The sequence below is a fragment of the Microcebus murinus genome, chromosome 2, assembly GCF_040939455.1.
Source record: "Microcebus murinus isolate Inina chromosome 2, M.murinus_Inina_mat1.0, whole genome shotgun sequence".
In the NCBI taxonomy this organism is placed as follows: domain Eukaryota; kingdom Metazoa; phylum Chordata; class Mammalia; order Primates; family Cheirogaleidae; genus Microcebus; species Microcebus murinus.
Window position 1 is genome coordinate 26,378,339 of NC_134105.1, and position 6,000 is coordinate 26,384,338.

Genomic DNA, 6,000 nt, shown 5'->3' on the forward strand with positions numbered 1-6,000 from the left:
ACTGTCACTCCTGCTGCATTCTGTTGGTCAAAACAAGTCACAAGGCCAGCCCAGATTCACATAGTGAGAAAACAGATTCTACTTCCTGACGAAGGGGGCTGGAAAGTCACATTGATACAGATAGGAGAGGAGGATTGGGGAGCAACCACACTTGCTTTCCATGGAGAATTGCTGGAGCCTCTGACAAGCCCTCCCTTGGATCCTTTAGCACTGTGGTCCCCAACCCCTGGCACCAGCCCATGGCCTATAGGGACTGGGCTGCAGAGCTCTGCCGCCCCTCCCCACTTCCATGGAAAAATTGTCTTTCATGAAACTTAGGAAGGGGGGAGCAAGAGGAGAGTGGCAGGTGAGTGAGCAAAGCTTCGTCTATATCTACAGCCTTACAGCTGCTCCCTGTCACTCGCATCACCACCTGAGCCCCGCCACATCTCCCCGGGTCCATGGAAAGATCGTCTTCCATGAAATCAGCCCCTGGTGCCAAAAAGGTGGGGAACCACTGCTTTAGCAGAGCCAAAGCTGCATCTGGGGCCAGTTTCTGACCATACACACCTGAGGCACAGCCCCACGTGGGCAGCAGGGCACTTCTTCGGTCTCTAACTCATAAGCGCATCCTCCCCTTGGCTGATTGGCCCAGACATGGATGCCTGATCCAAAGGGACTTATCTGCTGGCTTCTAGTGACCTGTGCCTTGCAGGATTGTCCCCATACCAAGAGCTGGACCACATTTCTCTGCTGGGAATCTGAGATCTGGACGCAGAGGCCATGCAGCAGTTAGCGGTGAGTGGAGACTGAGAGGCCACGGGGTGGAAGCAGGCCAGTGCAGGCAGCAGACTCTCGGAGAGAGGCAGAGGAGCGGGAGACCACAGAACCCACACAGGAAGCTGAGACAGAAGTGGCCCAGTCCTGGGCACTTTCCTATTTCCGTAAAACTTGGGTGAATTCGTTGTCTGTCCTTGAATCCATTGAAACCTCTGTTTCCTTACAATAAGCATCCGACTCTTGCTTGAGAAAGTCTGATGGGGATTTTATTCTCTGCAACGCAACACTGTTGACTAAAGGACCCCTTTGGGAGAGAAGGCCAGATACCCCAGCTTCCATGCAGGGTGTCAACCTGGGGGCCACCCATGTGGGAACCCCAGCTTGTTGGTACTCATCCCACAGGTCCCAGAGTTTGCTATCCTGGGTCTCACTGAGAACTCAGCCTTAAAATAAGTAACTCTTTCTGTCTAGCCTCTGCCCCACGTCACAGAGACACTTGATATCTGAGAAAGCCATTGACATTTATTCCCAATGTGCTCGAAGCTCTATCTTAGGGAGAGAGCCTCATAACTCACCCACCACAAAAATGATTTTCCTAAACTAGGTTTGAATGTTCTGCCTTTACTTTTATATCAGGCTGATGAGAAACAGACGTCTGAAAAGAATTTCTACACTTTCTTTTACATTCTCATTGAAAACATTGTCCCTTGAATAACCTTTACATAAAATTCTGTGTGATAAGTTTCTTTAAGAATTCAGGTAAGAGTTATGAAGGGCATTTTATGAGAGACCTCTGAATTCCTATCCTTTCTCTTTTTATTTTTGTGGTTGCTGAGAAGCTCATGCCCATTCAGTCATTGCTGATGTTCCCATACATGCTGACGGCTTCCTGTGCCTCTCGTCTGAAAACCTTCTCTGGCTGTGGGAACATGCTTTGCAACTTTCAACTGATGAAGGATGAGGGTTGATGGATTAGAAATCAATATATATATATACTTTACTTTTTTTAAAAAAAATTTCAAAAAAAACAAAAAGAAAAAAGAAAAAAAAATTTCTATTGCTATTGTAACAAATTACCATACATTTAAAGGCTTAAAACAACATAAATTATTTTACAATTTTGGAAGTCAGAAGTCTGAAATGGGTCTTTGGGGCTAAGATTAAGGTGTTAGAAGAGCTATATTCCTTCTGGAGTTTCCTAGGGAAGAATTTGCTTTTTAATTTTTTCTAGAAGCTGCATGTTTTCCTTGGCTTGTGGCCCCTTCTAAGCCAGCAATGTAGTATCTTCCAGTCTCTCTCCCTCTCTGACCCTCCTACCTCCCTCTTATAAGAGCACTTATAATTATATTGAGCCCCCTGAGATTATCCAGGATAATCTTTGCATCTCAAGATCCTTATCTTAATCAACCTACAAAGCCCCTTTGCCATATAAGGTAGACCATTCACTGGTTCCAGGGATTCAAGTGTGGACATCATTCAGCCCACCGTTGTGGATACGTCAGTATCCTTGCCCCATTGATGAGACAATTCTGAGGTACACAGCCTCAAAGAGGATCCTCAGCAGGACTGAATCCCAGTTGCTCACAGCATTGCAACCCACTCATGGACACAGCTTTACGGGTTCTCTTTCCTTCATTGTTTCCACCTCCTCCCACGCTCCTTAGCATAACCTCTTAGATAAACTACTTGCACCCAAAGTGCTGTCTCAGGGTCTGTTTTGGAGGAAAAATGAACCAAAACAGGAACCATATAAGCCTAGATTTATGGGTATATTTTCCTTTCCCTCCTTCTCTGGAGTCCTCTGAATTCTCTATTTTTAACAGACACACACACACACACACACACACACACACACACACACACACACCACCCAAAGAGCATAATGCATAAAAAGAACATGAGCTTTGGAGCTGGAAAGACATTGACTCAAATGCAAACTCAATTTCTTATGAATTGTGTGTTTTAAAGCATTACCAGTCTCTGAAGTATCTTCTGCATCACTCAAAACAATATTTTTCATGGCTTGTGTTGTGTGAGAACAAAGTGAATTTCATGTTACTCTTTAAAATTGAATTGATAATTCATGTATATATGCTCTAGTATGCGGAATATTTGCATCACCAGAGCATTTATTTCATGATCAGAGGAGGTACCAGAGACTTCCCAGGGTATTTTGGTTAATGAGAACCCCTAGTTTTACATTGTTGAAGCTCATTTTTTCTATACTTAAAATTATCAGGGCATCTGCTCATAGGCCTCTGAAATGCTTGTTGGCTAGAGTGGAGCCCCCATTACCTGCTGATTGGGGAGGGGTCTGAGATACATGCTTCCTGTGCCCTGGTTCTGTAGACCCTGTCCATGGTCCTGAAGTGGGCTTCAGACCTATAGGAGTAGCTGTCTCCAAAGTGGGGTTCTCAAGACTATCTTTTAGAAGTGAAAAGAAAAATATTAAAACTGTAATTTACGTTGATTGATCTATATTAAAAGACCCTCACCTCAGCTTTACTAATATTTAATACATGGAATAGTATTGGTGGCCTGTCCAATGTTGGGTAGTCATGGGATGAGGAGGGGCAGAGGTGTGCTAAGGGAGGAGTAGAATCCCACAAGGCAATGGCACTAATGGCGGTGTCTACCTTCATGTGTCACTTCTGGTCATATAATTCCAGTTTACAGGTGGCTGGCTAAGAGATCCATAAATCATAAAATCCAGTTTGATTTTAAGTAAACTTTTAACTAAAGTATAACTTATATACAAAAACGTGCATAAATTTTAAGGGTATTATAGGTCAAAGAGTTTTCACAAAGTGAATACATCTACATGTATCCAGATTAAAGTGAATACATCCACATGTATCCAGCATCCAGATTAAGAAGCAAAGTGTCCAGCATCTTTGGAGCCACTTTTATGACGCCTTTCTATTACTACCTACTCCTAGGTCACCCCTACCCTGATTTCTAGCACCACATATGAGTGTCACATTTTTGGAATTTGTCGAAATGAAGTAATATGTTGGAATGACTTCTTTCATTCAACATTCCATTTGCAAGGCTCACCCATATCACATGCTTATTGTAGTTAGCTCATTCTCATTGCTGCCAACATTCCATTGAATGCATATACCCATTCTCCTATTAATAGCCACTTTTGATGCTTCCAGGTTTTGGATATTATAAATAGTGCCACTAAAAACATGCATGTTCTTTTTAAAGATAATTCAATTCTACTTAAAATAATCCTCACAAAATGGGCATGTAGCTTTCATATTTCCTGCAAAATACCATGAAGTGAAGATAATACTAATAAATGCAAACACAAGCAAATGCTAGAAAATGGAAAGGATGATATTTCTACTCCAAATAGAAAGTTTTGGGCCAATGATGATTATTTAATCAGATTCAACAAGAAATTGGACTAAAAAGGAGGAAAATTTTTAAGACTTTGCCGTGTGTATTTATACACATGATCATTCACGATAAACCTTGAGATTTTAGCTAATGAGAAGATGAAGTGTCTGCAGTTAGCAAATGTGGATGTCACTGGTGCCATGCGCCAGATATTTCTGATGCTTTTCCAACAATTGACTATGTGAAGTGTGGCCATGTGACTTGGTTTGACCATTGAAATCTGAGCAGAAGTGATGATTGTCACTTGCAGGCAGAAGCTTTTAAGAGCTAGTGTGCAATTTATCACACTTTCTTTTCCCTTTGCCACAAGGACTGGCGACGCTCCGGAGAGAAGCTGCTTGGTTGCTCTGGGTCTCTGCGTGAGGCTGCGCCACAGCCGACCTGTCATATGCATGTGGCGTGCAATGAACCTGTATAGTTTCAAGCCACAGACACTAGGAATGTTTGTTGTCATTGCATCATCGAGTGGCCTCTCCTAACTTATGCAATAATACCCTTAAAAATGAAGCATCTAGAACACAAAGGCAAACTTCTAATTTTTTCCCCAGTGATGTCTAAAGTTATGTGATGCTCCCTCAGGTTCTTTACATACGCTCTGATACTTTCTGACAAATGTTTAGATGCCTCTTTTGAGATTTTCTTACTTACTAGTGAAAGATAAAAAGCCTCATACCATCAAGAAAATGCTAGTTCTTCCTGCCTCAGGAAAAATAGATGAAATAATCCACAGAAAACAACCCACGGACAAACAAAAATGCATTCCTTTGTCAGCAAATGTAGTTGGAAGATGCAAAGAGAGCACTGCCGAAGATGTGAAGAAACGAATACTAGAACAAATTATGCAGTGTAGGAGATTTGCTCTACAATTGGATGAAAGTACAGATATTTCTAACATGTCTCAGCTTATGGTATGCACTAGATTTGGGTTCCAATAATGCAATACACAAAGTAATACTTTTTTATGAGATGTACTGAAGAAGATATAGTTTTAATAACCAATGATTTATTTAATGAAAACAATGTTTTATGGGAAAGCAATATAAATATAATCACTGACAGAGTGGACGCTTAACTGCAATAATGAAAGTTATAGAGATTACTCCAAACATGAAATTCATTCAAAGACTAGCTGTTAAAACAAAAAAGTTGAGGATAGAAGTGTACAGAATTATGCAGGATGTTATTGATGTGGTTTATGTTATAAAAATAGACCTTTAATATATAGTTGAATCCTTGCAATATTTTATAATGAAGATATATAGAGAGGTTTGATTATTTTTTAATGCAACATAGTGGTTTGATGGTTACCTTTTGGCAAAATAATGAGATGTGGAACTTTAAGATGAGTTATACATTTTCTTTTACAAAAACAGAAGGGTTTGAAGCTGGCTGACAATTTTTATGATAACTGGCTGTCAAAAGCATGCTATACAACCAAAATTTTAAAAATAAATTTTAAATTTTAAAATAATTTTATGTTTACAAAAGAGTTGTGGAGATAGTACTGACAGTAGTATACTTTGTGGCCAGTTTTCAATAATGTTTCTTCTTATATAACCATGGCACATTTGTGAAAACAGAATTAACCTTAATACCTTACCATCAACAAAATTCCAGACTCTATTTGGATTTCACCAGGTTTCCCACTAATGTCTTTTTTCTGTTTCAGGATCCAATCCAGGATACCACATTGCATTTAGGTGACAGAGATTGTGAAAGAAAAAAAAAAGTGCACACATTTTCTCTTTCTCTCCATGGTACATTTGATATGTGAACAATGACTGAAAGAAACTAGTGGTATGGAGAGAGCATTTTTAAAACAAACATTTGGAA